Source organism: Ceratina calcarata, unplaced genomic scaffold, assembly GCF_001652005.2.
Source record: "Ceratina calcarata isolate Rehan_Ccalc_2016 unplaced genomic scaffold, ASM165200v1 scaffold227.2, whole genome shotgun sequence".
In the NCBI taxonomy this organism is placed as follows: Eukaryota; Metazoa; Arthropoda; class Insecta; order Hymenoptera; family Apidae; genus Ceratina; species Ceratina calcarata.
The window spans coordinates 134106-153982 of record NW_017144533.1 but is presented as its reverse complement, the minus strand read 5'-3'; the positions used below and the strand labels follow the sequence as shown (position 1 = coordinate 153982).

General features: G+C 36.8%; 1 long non-coding RNA gene across 3 annotated transcripts in view; it reads right to left on the bottom strand.

The window, feature by feature from the left end:
• Positions 1–3732: 3732 nt before the first annotated feature.
• The window catches only part of LOC113464018 (uncharacterized), a 73105-nt gene continuing 56960 nt past the window's right edge, over positions 3733–19877 (bottom strand). For all 3 annotated transcript variants that reach the window (XR_003388847.1, XR_003388849.1, XR_003388848.1), the window contains one exon: positions 3733–4329. This is a non-coding gene — a long non-coding RNA (uncharacterized LOC113464018). The remainder of the gene's footprint in view (positions 4330–19877) is intronic.

Here is a 19877-nt window from a genome sequence, read left to right as displayed (position 1 = left end):
GTTTATTATTAGTAATGTTCTTTCGACGTCTGATTTCTTTTTAAAAAATGCGTTTCTAAAGTGCATAAACTTTTGAGATTGACTGTACAGCCAATACATCCTTAAATTTTTTAGAGGAGTGTAAGGACGATGGGTGATACTAGAATGAGATACTGTTTCAGTAACTAATTTTATATATAATAATTATATATCTTTTAATAATAATTTTAATAATTATTTTAAACAGATTAATTTATGTTCCTTGTCTGAATGAAGAATCCTTCCATCATGTATTGCAACTAGGTATCTGACAACAAATCATGCATAAAAGTACTCGTTCACGAAATAATCGTAAAAACAGACGCAATCGATTTGCATATTCTCAAAGAAAATTATCGCACTAAAAAGTCGGACGCACTATCAGAAGCTGCTCGAAGAGATGAGAGGCGTGAAGATATCGACATAAAGATTGAATTAATATTCAGTGAGACGGTCGTCCAAAGTCCAAACAGTTTCGATCACTCGACGCTGCTCGTTATGTAAATTCCATTCGAAGATGTCAGCCACCGATAAATCCCCCCGGCCGCGAAATCCCATGCACTTGTCGTATCGTTATTCACGAGAACGAAATTCCGCGAGGGACGAGAGGAAAGTATCTTTGCTTTACGTAACGGCCATAAAATCCCGTGCGACGGAAACGAATCTCGACTGAAACCGATAAACAACCAGACGCTTGGTAAATAATATGGGACTGACAACCCAGTTTTTTCGAGCTCGAGATAACTATTAATCCGTACTCTTCCGATTTAAGATAGAAGATTCAAGCTAAAGAATAATTATGAACGTCTGCGACGACTGTGAGATTGAGGCGTATTTTTTTTACAAAAGAATAAATTTCTTGGACTAACTGTTTGTAGCCTTGTTAACCTCTTAGGCACTATGTGCCACTATAGTGGCTTTCACGGATGTCATCTTCCTGTACGACGCTCCACTATAGTGGCGTTCGCGGATCTCTCATTACGGCGCGCCACTATGGTGGCTTTCACGGGTCTTTGTGTTGTACCGTGTTTTAAGACGTACCATACTGAATTGTATTATTAATTATTAGAATAAATTGTTAAAGTTAAAATGCGTGTATCATATATTTAAGAAAAATTATAATTTAATCATCAAACACTTCATTCCAATGTACTCGTGTAAAGAAAAGCATTATCCGTCACACATTGCAGTGTCGTATCATTTACACGTAATTCGTGTTGAATTCCGAGAAGCAGCTCCGCGCAAAATTCAGCCGTGCCTAAGAGATTAAGAGTGAACCCAAACAGGTAAGAATCCTACGCAACCGTAAGGATTAGAACCTTCTAGAAGACGAGGACCGTCGGATTACTTTTTATGATAGATTTTAGATTTTTATGATATTTTTTATTCTATGCCGGAAACCGATATCCCTGGAGGTCGTCCGGCAATAACTGCATGGGAGCTGGACACGAAGGGGGCTTTATTGCCCACAGGTAAACAATGGAAACATGCGAACAACGCCAGCAACCTGGTAAAAACCCAGGGCGGATTGAGAATTACCGCTCCTTACGTAAGCGAAGCCTAAAAGAATAAAGAAAACGAGAAAACAAAAGTATCTTGGTGACGATTCCTGCGAACCAGGGTGTGCGAGGGCACATAGATAAGGCAAATATCCTAATTTCCGTTCACGTCCGAATTTTTACTCACTGGCGCATTTTCCTATCATTTTATATGTCATTTAAAAGAAGAAGATGGAACATTTACCTTAGTGCGCGCTTTAAAAATTCAGGCTACATTCTCAGGAAAACGTTTTTAATATTTCTCTTCGCGTGATTGACACAATTTCGTAGCTGAAAAGCAGAGGAGATTCTCATCGTGAAAGGTCGCGAAAGTAAATACTATGAATGGTTGGTTGGTTCTGGCGGGAGCGGAATTCTTGCAGTTACGTGGAACGAACCGCTCGGTGAATTAATTACGACGGTTGGGTAATTACCGAACGGGCTTGGTCTTGTGATACTTTTGCCCCTTCCAATGGAGAGCTCTTTTGTTCAGTGCAGAAAGCCGAGGGGTCCGCGAACGAACGAAAATATCAAGATTAGAATTGATTGCGAGGAAACTGATAATGGGAAATTTAATTAGAACCTCGTATGCATCGAAAGTCTATTAGAGGTAATCATGGTCAATTAAATATCACAGAAAAATTCTGTCAATATTAATTAAAAGCAAAAATGCAATGTATAGAACAAATGTTATGTTGATTGTATTAAATATACGAATATGTTACGTCATAAACTAGCCATTACTGCTTATCATACATGTACATATTAAATATTTCACCAAGTCAAATATAGCATACATCAAAGCCTCACTGTACAATCGACGTTACTAACATAGTTCTTCAATTAAATGCTACATTACGTTAATCTTAATCGTTAGACTTTACTGTATAAAATATAGAATATTTTATGTACAAATATTTATGCATTGTTTCTATATTACATCTAATGTATTTTATAATTATTTGCCAACAAGCACAGTTCTCTCTATCTCGAAACGAAGTTGAACAGCTAAAATATTTCCGTAGTAAATTGAATTTGCGTTGGGAACTGGTAAATTAGCAACCCCGCGCGGCTCGTCTTTGGTCTTTCTCGATTAATAAATTCCCTCAGCAGAATGGTATCCACTTATCAAGAAAGTGTTTCGAGTTTTCCCCGGCGCAACGGAACGTGGACCAATGAGAGTCGAACTCCAGCTAAAAGCAAAGTTCTCGAACTGTGTATATACGCTGGCAAAGGAGTTAGACTAATGTTCGTTCTCGAGGAGCTTCCCGGCCGGGCCGGAAGTCGCTCAAAAATCCTCGCTACGGCAATCGCCAACTTCATTGGTTTAATCCATTCGGTGAGTCCATTAAAGTGACTCATCACTCGATCGAGCTTATCGCAGTTCCCCGATTGATTCGTCGACTGTTTATCAAACAAGTTCTACTGGCTTGTGTAATCGAAGTTAACTCGATTTTAAATGGACTGTAGATTTATAAGTTAATAATAAGATTTTTTTACAAAATGTGAGAGGATGCACATGTCCCACGAAAATCGACAAAACAGTTAATTTAGATCACGTATAATAAAAATTAAAGATTGAAGAATTCTTGTACATTAATTAAATTTCTTTTTAACTTACAAAAATGTAACTTTGCGTAAAGATCCGCAGTCAACTTGTAATTAATTTATATTTAAATTATGTTAGATCTGCGAAGTAGTGATGCGTTCTTAGGATTTTTTAACTACGCGGAGAATTTATCAGGACTTATGAATAAGGCAAGAGGATTATAAGGGTTTGTCCGTACCCTGCTGAAGGTACCGTTCTTTAACATTTGGAAGGCATTAATTAAATGATGATTCGAAGGTCTCGAGAGTCGTAGAGGTACAATAAAGGAATTACTACTACTATTACTTAGAATTTAGAAGATAGTAAAAGAAATATTATTATAAGTACATAATAAATTAAAAATACAGACATGCAAAAGTTCTGAAATAATTGAAAATGAGATACAGTAAAAATTCTCCTCACATAACATTAAAGAGAAAAAATATTCTAGTCCATCGACAACAATGATTATTTCGTTGTAGTCCAATTACAATATTCCTCTTAAGGCGAGTAGCTATACAATTACAGAATCAGAGAATGCACTAGATATTTAAAAGACGTATAACTTGTATTAAATATAGCCAAAACAACCTTAAGCAAATTTATTGATTCTACAAATTGAAATAGAGGCTTAAGGAGCACTGTATTCTGTACATATTGTGATTTCCTCTAATCCCTGTCTACAGATATAGCACTTAAACATCTTTGAAAAGGTCTCTCGTAAATAATCAATTTACTGTTCAATCTCCTTCGTACAACATCCACTAAAAGTTTCTACGTGACTGCTGACAAAACAAGTAGAAACATTCGACTAACAGTTCTCGACTTTACATTTGTAATAGTAGAACGTAGTTATCTAAAGTTAAACTTTATAGACTATAGTTTTTTGCAATTTCTTACATACATTATTCAACAATAATGATTATTTATTATTGGAACAGACGTATGTAGAATTTAAGATATAAACCTAACTTCCTTTCTCTGCACGTTTCTCGTGTAAATCGGTTATTGCGTGCAAACTGGCAATCGTATACGCATTACGATAATTCACGTATGTACGTGCGACCGAAAGTACCTTTGGTAGAGTCAAGATGCTTTCAACAGAATCTGGAGTCTCAGGCGGGTCCAAGTCGAAAGTTCCAATTAGTGAAATTATCGCGTTAGAAGTAGTATAACTCGGCCAACCTGTAACAAAGCAAAATGAAACAAATGATTATTTTATGACAAAATTAATTAGAATAATTTGTTTAACATCTTGATTCAACAGGAAATAAGTTAACAATAAGTTTAACGTAAAACGATTAAAAATCTAGATTATAAAAACTGTACTTATTTATGTTTTATCGTTTATTAAAGAACTACAGCATAGCGTAATGTGCGCAAATAAAAAAATGTTCAGATTCAAACTGAATAGTGCAGCCTGTATCGGAAGCAATGGAAAGAGAATTTGAATGGCATAAAAGAAGATCCCGCGACTTCTGTCCGCTTATTCGTCCACAGCAAAACAAAATCTTGGTGAATGCACGCGTGCATGCAGAAATCTTTGTCCTGCGCGGCGGTAGCATTTATTGTCCGCCTCGCCTTAATTCATCGGATAAGGACAGAACGCTCGTAATCCGCGGTTCGTCAACATGTTTTAACCGTCGACGGAGACACGTTTTGTTTCCCAGTGACGTGCGTGTATTATTCGCGCGTGCACGTAGACCTAAAGCGTTTTAGTTCGTTTGAAATTGTGAGAGTTCAAACGGACTAGGGGTGCCAGCGTTTTTTTTTTCCCGAAGATTTTCAGACCATTGCAATTAGCATTCACCTATTGTTCAATTGAATATCAATTCTATTTCATTTCAATTATTAATATTCAATTAATATTTTATGCTAAAATACTTTTCATTTTAATTATCAATATTTAAATAACAATCTGTATTAAAAACACTGCTGGTTTTAATACAAATTTTAATTGAAATTAATTTCAGTTTTATTATAGTTCTTTCGAGGATGTTATCGTTACAATGGAACATGATTTTTTTTATTTATAAATTAAGAAGAGAGAGATTCTCCATTTATTTGCACATTCAGATATCCATGTAGCTAAGTTTATTCTGTGCGTGATAGTGTAGCAAACATTCTAGGAAAGATTACCAACACCAGCTGTAAATATTTGCGATACTAAACAGGTTTAATCGCAGAACCCGGCATGCAAACGATAATGAATATGCACTTTGGGAAAACGCGTGTAAGTATCATTATATTTAGAAAGGTGTCATAACTGTTGAGAAGCATCCACTTGGGATACGTTTAGAAGATTCTCTCGTGCATTATTCATTTACATCCTCTCACGTCGTAACGCGAAATATTTATCACCGGCTCTAATCAAATGTTGCAATTATTTCAAATCGTCAACTGCATTTCAATATATACCATTGTACTGTTGTTTCGTTTGGTGCACTATAATATTAGGCCCAATTCTGATTTTACCAGAGATCGTCTGTCCTAAATGAATTAAGCCAATTTGATCAATTCTTTAATTCATTTTTTAATAACGATAAATTAAGTATCTAAAATGTACGATATCTTGTAAACGAGAAATTAGGAATTGTCAGGTGACAGGATATTCATGTAAATCATACAAAGGTAGAGATCAAAGCATGATTGCAAGATTCAGATGTGGGAATAAGGAACTGAATAATAAGTAGCGGATTGAGGAGAATGAAAGAGACTGTAGACTATGTAAAAAGAAGCCAGAGACTTTAAGTCACGTGGTAAGAGAATGTGAATAAATGTAAAGAGTAAACAAAGAAGTGAGAGGAATACTGAACAGAGATAAAGATGGCCTGGAGTGGATGCGGTAAGTCTTAGAAAAAAGAAAGAAAATAAAAAATAATATTTTAATATATACTGTCACACAAACACTTGTAATCCCCATTTTAAGGCAGAAAGGCATAAAATAAATCTATTTACTACTACTACACACAATATCTTGTATTATTAATTATTATTCTCTGAGGCACCATTTTTGTTAAACTTTGCTATATTCTGAAAAATATAGTTACTAATTGCACAATCAAGAATTAATTAGCTTTTTTTTTATCGGGAGTCTAGAGTCGTGTCTCGGTGTTTCATCAACATGTAATATACATATAAATATGTCTGAGTCTGTGGTCGTTGGGTTTCATTAGGAGGTCGCCGAAAACCGCAAACGAGCGAAATATCGAACTATTCTAATTGCTCCATCGAATGGTAACCTCAAACAATGCCGATTCCTCTCGATAAACAATTTCCAACCCCTTATTGCGTCGATTGAACTTTCCGTTACGAACTCGACCAGCCCAGCAATTAAGTCATTTCAAACTCGATCAATTCTGAGTAGTTATCGCCACAGTTGTTTCCATCGTTCATTATCAACTTATTTATAATGGCTTTCAATAATGTATCTATTCATAATTAATTTATGTATTTGCTACGACATCTTCGAATGTGCTCGAGCGATTAATTTATAGGTCATACGTTTTATAACAACCTCAAATGAAGTTCAAACCAAACCCAGATTTTATGCCAAAATAAAATAATATCTAAATTTTATTTGTTATATATTATATTATAAATATTAAATATTGTATATATTTCTTTATATTACATTTCAACATTTCAATATTTTAATGAAGGTATTCGACATTCTTTAGTTGCCTTACTTCATGGCCGGTTGGCCTTAAAAATCCAACTAAGGGCCATTGTTGGACAATGTCCATTGAATTCGTCCATAGATGATCAGTCGGCGTTAAAAATACGAAAGCATTGCAAGATTCGAACGGGAAACGAGCGCCTTTTCTCATCCGTGGTACTTGACTGCGATGCGACGCAGCAGCTCCTCGTTGACACAGTCTCTGGGCCCGGTTATGAGCTGACTCGAATGCCGACGCACGTGCATGCGATATAATCGATGTCGAGACGATTAGGCTCGACTCACACTATCATTCATACGTAAGATCAAATCAAAATTCGTGTCAAAATTAATTTTAATATTTATGAGCTCTGGGAAGTGAATATTGCATTTTTTGCAATTGCAAATACTTTTTCGAATCGGTCTTGGTTTGGTGAAAAATTCTGATCTAGAAATTCTTTAGACAGCGAAACTTACATTTTCTGATCCAAATTGCTCAAACCTAATTCAGAAATGATGTGCATATTTAAGCAATCAGCCAGCGCAAAGTTGCTCTATCGCGTTGCAATTGAATACTCAATACGAAAATTATAATTTTTTACATTTCTATTTGAAACATTTATTTACAATAGTATATTCCACGTAAAAGTCGATTATCTGTTAATAAATCTTGAGACCGTATGATGACGTGTCTGTCGAAAGTCGAAGCGTGAGTCTCGAATGGGCAAAATCAATTCGGATTCGGCGTGAAACGGCTTATCCGTCGTTCAATAAGGGGCTTAAGTTTCGGATCCGTCGATCCGCGAATGGGATTCCCTGCCGACAGGCGAGCATCGCATCGCAGAGACCTTTGAACGGGTCGAGAGGCCAGCCAGCCATATCCGAATGGCAGAACCCGCGAAGTCGGTGCACAAATCAAACCCCCTCGAGGAGGTTGCACAGCAACCTTCGTTCGGAACGAGGTGAAAGGGCTCTCGCGGTGTGCAAGATCGCCGAGAGATCCGGGACGCGTAAAACCGTTTTGATATACGATCTGGTTTATACCCGATGCACTTATGTACGCTCCGTCTCGGCCGCTGCGTCGGTTAACCGCAACCGCAATCATGAGACGAGCCTAACATCTGTACACTTCCGTCCATAAATCCTTCGACAAGTGTTTAACAAAAAATTCGATAACCTCCAGATTTCTGATCATTTAGTAATAATTAAGTTTACAATTTCATTAATCGAATGATCTTTTACTACGACGCATACAATGTGATATTGAGATAATAGATAAGATTGCAATCATATACACATATGATCTCCAATTTAAATTGTTGTTAAATGCTGTAATGGTATATATGTATACATATACGTAAACACGTTAAATAAATTCAACTCAATGAGTTAATAAGTAATTATTTGAAAATTATTTACAAAAGACAAACTGTCACCTACCCAATTACTGCGGCCTTTCTAGCCTTGTTTCAGAAAATTAGTATGGCCTCTCATATAAAATATGTTCCCCCATCCCTGGAGTATAGCGTTTAGAATAAAAGATCCAAAAAACGTGCAAAGCTCGTGCGCCTTAATTATTTGTCTACATGCTATTTTTGTATTTTATGTGCATTCTCTCACATTCTTCTATAATTATCTCATGATTATTCCATTTGCAGTGAATGGAAATGGTTAGTCATTGAAAACTTTAAATACCTGTTAGCTTTTTTCTACCGAGGAAAAGTTCCCTGAGGAAATCGTGTCCCATTGATCAAGTACGTTTTAACCCGTCGGACGTTTTTCGTATAAAATTCCGTCTTTAGCTTTGCCAACCGGTGAATCCCGACGTGTCCCGGGATTTTTTCTTTGATCAAAAGTCCCAATCAAGATTGATTATTCGAGATGAAACGGAATCTATTTCGCCCCGGACGAGATTACGAAGTAACGCGAAATCTTCCGGGGTCTGAATGCGAGATCGATCGACGACGGTTCGACGTGTCCCACGGTTTCAGCCTCAGTAAATGCTAACGAGCTACCGATCCCCTAGTCTTCGAAATCCTCGGCCGACGGTTCTTCGGCCCGCGCGGAAATTTCGCTCTTCCAGCTGCAACTTAAGCTGGTTACAGTCGGCCGAATTTGACTGCCGGAGACTATCGAGTTCGGATGGAACAAAGGAAAGCTGCTCGGGACAGGACTTCTATTCCTCCTCCTACCTTCTCTGGAAATGAGATTCGCAGATATCCGAGGAGTCGACGGATTCCGGAGTTACTGACAACTACCAGAGAAGTCCAATTTCGAGGTGAGGAGATTCTCTGCAGTACGAAACTGTTTCACATATCCGCAGACTTGTTGCTGGAGCTTATCTGATCTTCACGAACTAATAGGAATGTCTCTAATATACGTCGTCATCATGGAATTAAATAATCATTGTTACGTCGATTATATTTCCAATGTACAAGATTTTTAATATACTTTTTGATAATTGTTAGCTAGTTGCTAGAGCTAACTTAATCTCTAAGAACTAACATGGTTGGTTCTAATATATGACAATTACAGTGGTATCTCCGTATACGTCTGCTTTCGAATACGAATATTTATAAATGTAGATAAAAAATGAGTCTTATATTTAGAAATTCTACCCTTATTGTTAGCACAGCGTGTTTATAACACGAGGTTATTATGCTAATCACATGTGTATGACTGTCTATTACTGGAGGCTTGGGTCGTAAACACCGTGCATGGTCGGGGTCATAATTTTCACAGAAGCAAGAAAAAGAACTTCACTTGGCAGCTAAGGGGTTCATATGTTAATATTGACAATTATTTGTTATATTATTTCATCGAAGATGTAAAATACGAGATTATTTCGAAGTACTTTATTTCAATGAAGTACAACATGAACTTATTCTTTAAATATTATTTGTAAAACAGAGACACTAAAGTATTTGAAAAAATTATTATTTCAAGTGGTTATTTGTTATTTTACTTGAAATAAACTATACCCAGTTCCGAAAGAAACCATTAAGACACATTAACTTAATGAATAATCTAGCAAAACAGGAATAGATGTTTTTCAGTGTTAATTGACTGGAACTGAAAGGTGCAAACTTTAAAAACAAACGAAGTTTCACACGCATTATTGTAAGTTAACTCGACGTTGTATATTTTATACAACTTCTGAACGGGACTGTATGTACACCTGCGAGCGTTGTCGATCGCGTGTCGCGGGTTCGATTCATCTGCTCTAGAACCGTCGTTCCCCAGTGAGCGACGGTCTACGCGTATAACGGTATCCGAGGTTATCCGTCGCGAGATTGGAAACGAGGTCAGCTGGTTGAAGTAAACAGAGAAGGGAACGATCTTCCAATTGTTCATCCTTTCAAAATGCTTGCCGTGGTTATACTCGCCTTGACGCGACGTGCAATTGTCATAAAATCAGGAATTACTTCGAACTAATAGCTAAGTCTGAACCTCCTTCACGAGTACTTAAAACAGTTTACATTTGCAAGTTTTTAATAATAATTACATTATAAAGAATTGGTTTATATCAGTTCTTGTATGCGACATCATCTTTATCTGTATGTATTATCATATGTATTATCATTAGGTATAGAATTAGTAATTTTAATAATGGTACTGTCTTCATTACTATTTTTGTATGTTTCATTATTAAATTGTGATATCATCAATCTTATAATATTTTCTGTTGCGATACCTTTCAATCTCTTTATATAATACCAGCATTTCGTATCCAAACGATAATTTGAACACTGACTCAATTTTAGTTAGTCTTGATATAAAACATCTAAAGCCAGAATTTAATAAAATAAAGTATATTAAGAAATACTGAAAATTACATTTAAAAAAAATAAGGTTATTAACGTTAGTAATGAACCATGGCATTAATTAAGTTCAGATCAGTGCTAAGCACCTGTCGGGATTTAATTGCGCAACGCTTCGGTTGTAGAAGAGGTGAATTAGATTGTATGTGGTGAAATATTTTCGCACCCTTCCTAGAGAGTCACGAGGAGCAACATTCGCGTAGTTGCGCAATCGATGAAATCGATACTCGAAGCTCTGTAGAGAAATGTCAATTGATCTGTTCGCCGAAGAGTAAATGCCAAGTTAGCTCTTACCTTTTCCCTATCTCCGCATGCTCGGCTGATTTAATTAGTCTTATTATCCGTTAGCTGCTCGTCTCGAGGCCTCACTTATCAGATGGCTCATATGTATAACTATTTATTGAATGTTTTATGAAAAGTATTAACATCCCCCTATGATATTCTTTTCATGTATTAAAGAGTATACATATGTATACAATGACTAAATAACATATACAATGAATAAATGCCATGAATGCTCATACGTTGAATGCCTTTTATTTTTGAATTCGTATAATTTTTACAATACAGTAATTTGTTTGTATATATACATGTATGTATGTATTGGAAAATAAGGATTGTGAGAAAATGAGAAGGTTGAAAAGTTTAACTAACACGAGTTTCGATCATCGTTTGTGAGATTTTAAGATTCACAACCGGGTTGAACAGTTCAGTAACTGCCACACGTATTTGAAAACAAGGATTGTGAAATACATACGGTTGAGTATAAGCGGTGAGGTGTCACGAATTTCGACTATCGCTTGGGACCCATGAGCGAAGCGAAGAGCTATCGATTCCGAGGAGCGTTCCTGCACGTTTGAGCCGCGGCGAGAATTAAAATCTTTCGCAGAAAGCGCAAGAGGCTCGCGCTTATCCACGGTAATCGCGACCACGTTTTTTGGTACCTATAAATCTCATTATCGCGACAGTTTTTGCCCCGCGGCGCTGCGTTACTGTTGCGCTTCTCCCCTCACCGCTTTTTCTTCTTGCCCCCATCCACCGCCGCGTCCTCTTCTTCTTCCTCCTCACGGTCCTGGCGCGTAAAGCACGCGGATTCCTGCTGGAAGCCGCACGGAAATTCGTCTTCCTCGTGAGTTGCTATCTTATTATCTTCCCCTGTCCTTCGGGAACTGTTCGCGAGGCGGCGTCGTGGCACAAAGGTGCCTCGTTTTCGCGGCTGGTAATTACCAGGCCGAGTCTACGGCCTGAACGCGACCGCAATACAGAAACACGCGTCGACTACCAGAGAACACGCACGCGATTTCTTCAAAAAAGATTTCTATTAGCTCGCCGCGTATGAAACGACGTTTCTTTTTCACCTTTTTCATCTTGCTTTGTCTCATCACTAGACTCTACGGATTTTATGCGTTTATAACAAAATTATATGAAGAAAACGATATGTGCAAAATTGTATGTAGAAAATGTACGGAGTACATATAGTGCGTAAGTAATTATATAAATATAAAAGAGCTTGAAACAAAGTCTATGGAAGATGTTTAAAAGATTAAAGGATATTGTTACTACATGCCATTTCTTAAATTTATACCATAATAAATTTCATTTTGCACGAAAATCCGCAGTCTACTTATCAGCTATTATTATTAGTAGAATTGAAGGAAAAAGTAGTCTTAATATTTAAATTAGTTTAGTTTCTGATTCGAAAGTAAACTTGAATTTTGTGCTTTACGTGAAAACTAGCATAAGCTTCGGTTCCTAACGACAGACGGTATAACAAACAAGTTAGCGATCCCCTCATCCACGATCGATGCTCGTCGCGTCGTTTGTTTACGCAGCGGCGATTTCCGAGGGATTGGCGTACAAATAAACGATTCGTGCGAACTGTAATGCTATCAGAGAGTCGCATAGATATAACGCCGGGTGTAATCGCATATCGGTTATCGCAACGAGAAATCCGAATTTACTTCCCTGATTAGCTAATCTGCGTTGTTTGTTTCGCCTGTTCTGTAGCAACAGGTTACCCATTCTAAATCAATTCGATTATGTCAATCCGTAACATGTTTCTTCCATCGCTGATTGTTTTATAATACAAAATTTACTTCATTTGTCTTTAATTTATGAGTACTTACAATAATTGCATCAAATCAAATTCGTCACGATTTATAAAAATAAATTTAATTATCTAACAAAATTCTACAAATTATACACTAAATTCACGAGTGTAAATTTGCTCAATGTATAATTAATTGAATTTCTATAAAAAAATCCACGTTCACGCTAATTTTTCATAGGACACGGACTCGGTCGGAAATGTGTGATTTTACTTGAAAAGAACGAGCGAAATTATTTGGAAAATCAATCAACTGGAAGCGTTCTCAGCGCTACATTCCAACTTTCGTTATGGATGCAATTATATTCGACATTGTTGCGCGTAGGGCGGAGAATTAAAAACGAAACAGTAATCAACGTTTCCTGTGATCGACTCCGCGCGCGTGTACCCGTGGCACACCACTCGACCCTACGCGAAACAAACTGGGCTGGACGCGTATACAACCTCACCGCGACTCGTTAACTTTTGCCGTGACCCATTTTCGCGTTTCACTTCTCGCTTTCTTTTTCGGTGTCTACGCGCACAATAATTATCCATTTCTACGCGGCGTCTCGTTATCACGACACGATTATAACCATTCATTCGTCCGACAAAGACGAGCGCCGAGAAAAAAGTAGGTTTACGAATTACATGGCTGAGGAAACATTTCTGACAATCCTGATCATATGGTGAAAATGCATAAGGTGTGCTATTACGGAGCTGATTGAAACAGGCAATCACATGCCCTTCCTCGTAATGGTCATATCGTTTTATTCATCAGCTGCATTTCGTGTTTTCGGCAGTAGTCGGAATCGAGTTGTGTCAGACTACTCGAAAACGAGCGAAACCAGGGCTGTAGCCTGTAGGATAGAATTTAGGGAAAAGCGTATAAAAGCAGGAGGTCTCAAGGGCCCGTGGTCGAGCACGTCTTCGAATCTGCAGGGAGACCGCTTGCTATTTGGGCTCGACTCATGATGGGAACCGACGTCTTCCGACTATTCAGGGAAAGCCTACCTTCCGATTCCATCCGACTGTCTCTTGTAGGTTGTTAGTAAATAATTCTTTCACTCGAAGCTAATAATGCCGAGACAGATGTTTTAGCTTTTGGGAATCAATAGAATACGTGTCTAAAGAAGATGAGCATTGGATACTTCACTACATAGTATAAAAAAGCTGTTGACCTGACGTGATTCGCCAAGAAATGGTGGACTGAGACAAAAAAATAGCTGATAGAACCAATGAGAAGCGAGAGCGATATATTAGAACTCCAAACAGGATCTCTATAAATATTATGAGAAGCTTATCTACGGCCAATGATATTTTTATTCTTCAAAGCGTTCCCATATTCTACGTACATCCCGCCCAATGCTTACGCCTAATTAATATACGTGCAAGATATTCGAGCAAGACAAAATAACTTCCAATGGAATATTTTCAATTTTAAAATCAGTTGTTAATTTTCTATCAACTATTTCAACTTTTATAACAATTAAATATTCATTGGTTAAGAATAGCACCATTTTATTGGCAACACTGATAGTAAGAAATATCCAATCGTTTAGTATTATCACTCCAGTTTTTACAACTTTTAACAGCGTAGCCTGACATTTTTATCTTTGTAACTTGTTGCAAACTTTTGTCGGTTTAAAAATTGTTGCAAACCCTTAGAGTTTTCTTAACCGTCTGATGTTTATAAAAAGGATCAAACGATTAATTAATCAAAGTCACTTCCGAGCTCAGATCTTTTATGCTTAGAAGACATTTCGAATGCAGAAAGGAAAATGTTTGATTATCATTTAAGCAAGCTAATCTATTTGCAAGATCCAAATATTTTCAACTGTTCCACGGTACGTAGCTCCATCATTTAATGATGTGCTTCACGAATGACAAAGGTCGCAGAAAAATAACGAGGTTTTTGAAAAACGCCTCTCAAGGGAGACGATGAGAACACTTGAGATAGAGAAAAATGGAGCCGGTATACATTTGAATAAATATTCGTAACAAATAACGTTCAAGCCTACTTACGTGCACCGTTTTCATTCTTATGCATCCACGTACACTTCCGGTCAAAAATATGTAGATATCGAAGATAAAGAATAGTAAGTAGATGTACCATTTGTGACCATTTTAACAGTTTCTATACTATATAATAACGTACAACTGAAAAAAAGAAAAAAATAGGTATAAAGAAGTGAAGCGCACATCAGCCTAGTCTTAAATATACAGACGACAATCAAAATATTATAACACACACAACGGTCGAAGTATAATAATTGAAAAAATTACTGCATTATTCTGTAATTGGTAATACTCATACTAAAAATTGAGGTTTTTATTGTACATAATTATTTCTGCACTAGTATTACAATAATTACTGTACAAGGATAGTAATTTTTTAATAAATCCTTTAATATATCTTGTAATTTTTGATTTATCAGGCATCAAAGTTGTTTTTACAATACTTTTCTTACGTCCCATTATCCTCTATAATATGTAAAAGAAAGGTGCAACAATGTTAATACTACATGCATAGTTATCATGGCATACTATACATATAGGATTAGGCAAAAAAAGCGTGATTAGCTGTTTCGTCAGAAACTGGAGCTCCCGATATAAAAACACCCACCTCTTTTAAATTATAACCGGAAAAATTATGTGCTTGAATATGATACATAGTTTATGTAGAATAAGTTAAAGTCAGCATAAAGATCTATGGAGGTATGCAGGATTAGGATGTGGGAGGATGAGAGGAATTAAGAAAGAATTTGTAATCCCTCATGTAGCTGAAATAAAGATTTATATTGTCTAGACAAAATTCATTACCTGTTTTATGACCTCTTATATGTAGATAGTTTCATTAGAAATAAATAAATTGCTTTATAGTTTTGAGATGTAGTGTACGACGAGGCACATACAAAATGCATAGCAAGTCTGAATGTCCCGGTTTTCGCATAGCAAATGAAAAATTTACGAATTTCTGCAGATAGCAAAACGTGATCCTACGGGTTTTTGAGCGGCAGTGTATCTCTGTGGAGATTTCTGCGCGGAGTGCCTCTCTGTGTTATACGCCATTTAGAATATGAGCTTTAGAGGAATGGAGTACCCACGCATGAATCTCCATTAGGACCTGGGGAAAATACTAAAAAAGGTCAATTAACCTTTCTCTCAAGAAATATTTGATCCATTAATCTGCTGCACAGGAAATAAACGTAACAGATGTTATGTCATTTGTTTCATTCGAATAATTTATCAATTACTTATACACATTCCTAAATAATCGTATTATTTTATGATCCCTAATAATTTTAGTATTATGGTTTATTAACCCCTTGACATACAATGACGAGTTTGACTCGTCATTTATTCCATTTAATTTTTATGTCAAGGGGTTAAGTTAATGAATAGGAAACAGTGTGAATTATGAATGTAATTATCGTCAAGATATCTGGATCATTTTCCACTCTATTTTCCATGGTTCTAGGCCGTATATGTATTCCGGTTTTTCATTCATTCACTACCTATACATATAATATTTTCAGATATATTTTTAACAAGCAAGCTCGGATGTTTGCTGTTGCTTCTTTCTCGGTGTTGGGCTCATACGGTTAATACGGTACCAAACGTTAAAGCCACCTTAAATCGACGCCACGACACGGTGAGATCGTCTCCGGTTCGATTGATGTCGGTCGCGACGCGATTCTTTAAACTGTGATTAACGCGGGACTAATAGGCGTCATTAACTTTCGCCGCGGCGCACGATAATCAGCAACTAGCGCGGGTCCGCGTGTTACCTTAGCGGACGCGTGTGAAAGGTGGCCAGGAGGAAGGCGAGACGAGGAGGACGCGGGGCTAATGAAAGATAGATGTGTTCGTAATTATCGGTTCCTCGCTGGGAAAACGTCGTTCGTTTCGATGCGTCGGGTTTTTCGCAAACGGATAGTCGACGTATAGTGCAATGCACATACGTACACTTCCGTTCAAAAGTACATGCACACTATGTCTCGACTCTGTTCAAAAACGCAATGAAACTATTGACGAAGTTTATAAAATTTCATCTGTTTTACTTCTCATAGTGTCATTAAGTTAATGAATAGGAAACAGTGTGAATTATGAATGTAATTATCGTCAAGATATCTGGATCATTTTCCACTCTATTTTCCATGGTTCTAGGCCGTATATGTATTCCGGTTTTTCATTCATTCACTACCTATACATATAATATTTTCAGATATATTTTTAACAAGCAAGCTCGGATGTTTGCTGTTGCTTCTTTCTCGGTGTTGGGCTCATACGGTTAATACGGTACCAAACGTTAAAGCCACCTTAAATCGACGCCACGACACGGTGAGATCGTCTCCGGTTCGATTGATGTCGGTCGCGACGCGATTCTTTAAACTGTGATTAACGCGGGACTAATAGGCGTCATTAACTTTCGCCGCGGCGCACGATAATCAGCAACTAGCGCGGGTCCGCGTGTTACCTTAGCGGACGCGTGTGAAAGGTGGCCAGGAGGAAGGCGAGACGAGGAGGACGCGGGGCTAATGAAAGATAGATGTGTTCGTAATTATCGGTTCCTCGCTGGGAAAACGTCGTTCGTTTCGATGCGTCGGGTTTTTCGCAAACGGATAGTCGACGTATAGTGCAATGCACATACGTACACTTCCGTTCAAAAGTACATGCACACTATGTCTCGACTCTGTTCAAAAACGCAATGAAACTATTGACGAAGTTTATAAAATTTCATCTGTTTTACTTCTCATAGTGTCTTAGAAAATATGGTATTTGCTTAATATTTCATTTAATATAAAGGATAGTCAGTAACTGGTGGTACTACCGAAAAGGGAGCGATTCTGCATCGAAAAATTAAATAGAAATGTAGAAATTCGATATTTTCAAGAAAATTGATTTTAAGTATTCAGTAGATTCACGTAATCTTAACTATACATCATCCATTCTATTCGTTCGTGGTTTCAACCATACATATCCGTTCAACATATTTCCCTATAACTCATTCCTTAGGCTTAGATTCGAGTTTATTTTACTGAGTAGTTAATAATGGAACAGAATATTTAATTCGTTTGATAATTAACATTATTATTATAGGAATTGTCATAAATATTGATAATTCTGACAAATACATGATTATGTTCTCTGAACGTTTCATAATGTATTTTACTGTTTTAATTAATTAAATGCGAAATTGATTCTCACCTGCAACTAGTATAAACTTGTAATTTCCTCGAAATTAACCGTTACGTTTATGATATTTCATAAATAACCGGAAAAGATAGATAGAAATACTACCTAAGCTATTCGTGATATTGGAAATGCTCATAAAAAAATCCTAAACCAGAAGAGGGATTGGTCGATGAACAGAACTGAAATGTTTGTAACAAGTGGAACTACATTAAGGATAGTAAAAAATTTTGAACGTGAGTGTACAGACTCGATATACGGGATTTATCAAAGCGGAGAAAACGAATAGTCATCGCCGTCTGGCTATTTACGGGACAGGGTATTTTGCAACATTTCCTGGCTTCTATCGGACGCTGCCATTAGAGGCGAACGTTGATGATTCGGTGGTTTTCTAACAAACGTGACGGAAACGTAAGGATTTTCTTCCTAGAAGTTTGTAAACACTTCGTCGCAGTAATCGTGTTTCGTACTGACTGAATCGGCTGATTATTAACCGCTGATATCCGTACAATGGGTATCAATCGTCCTGCTCATAGATTTTCAATTCCTCAATTATTTTTCCTTCCACATTCTCCTCGTTATTATTAGTCTTTAATCAAATGTTGTAACTGATAGCATAAATATTTCAAAACAAATAATATCTCTTTATCACCAAATTTTGCATTTTGAGGGAGTTTTTCAAGTCACTGAAGATGAAAAGTAATGATCATTTTCATCGGAATAGACAGTTCTTAGTCTTACCTGCGTCCAGTCTGTTCTTTAAATGGCCAAATTGAAAAACCATAATCTGATTATTTTTAAAATCCAGCCTATAGCGACGCATTTGTTACGAAAATTCTTAAATTATTACCGTGCTTTGACGACAGAGAAAACTCTCGAAATGACAAATTCATACCTTAATTTTGTATAAAAATGTGCAGTTTATCAATCATTGGATAAATAAGAAAGTTTACTTGCAGATGTTGGATTTTTGCAAGCGTTGAGAAACAGTAGCCGTGATTAAACGACGATGACGCCGCTGCAGGGGAAAAATGATGTTGAGCGACAGGTTTATTTTTATCTTATCCACGGTAGCCGACCAAGCCGGTGGTACACGTGTAAGCCTGTTGTGCAACATTGCCCAGAAAGTTGCTCGTATCAAAACGAATATCGCTTCCTGTCATTCATATGGTCGATAGAGCCTTCCACGCGCACTGACGTTTATCAATGTTGCAAATCCCGGCTACCAGATTCGTCGGACTGGTTGAAATATACTTCAAGTTTTTTTAATTTCGTCCCGCGAAAAACATTTACCGAGTTGATATACATTCCGTTTCTTGCCAACGAGCGATTCGATAATCTGTATCATGTAAACAGATTGAAAATTCCAATCAGCGGTTTCTTTTTATCGTCTCGTAATAAACGTTGCAATATTAGATGCGTGACTACGGGATTTAGCAAATTAATTAAGTTTCTTATCGGTAGCGTCCATACAATTTCCTCTGCCAAGTCGCAGACTAACGGTAATTACGACCTATTCCACTCATACCGTTTAAATCCTTGGTGAGTTGTTCAAAAATCAATGTAATTACAATGTAGACCTACCAGATTTGATTTATACACGTTCTTATGACTATACACTAAGTTTAGTTGCCAACTCCAGCTTTAAGTCCAGAACAGTCCGTACGCATTTGTTAATCAAATCGAATAAAGATTTTCTATTTTTCGTAAGTCAAAACATTATTAAATTATTAAGGTACATATTATTGAATTAAAAATAACTCCTGCGAATAACATTAACGCTGCTATGTCTATTTTAATTCACTCTCTTTTTTGAAATAGTGGAACGACTTCATCAATCTTTCGAAACACTACTTACGAAGTGAAACATATTAATTTAGAGCATTTTCATAGTAATACGCTCATCTATATTTGAAGAATATAATTATAAGTAAAAAATTAAATTTGGAAATATAATTATAAATCAATTATA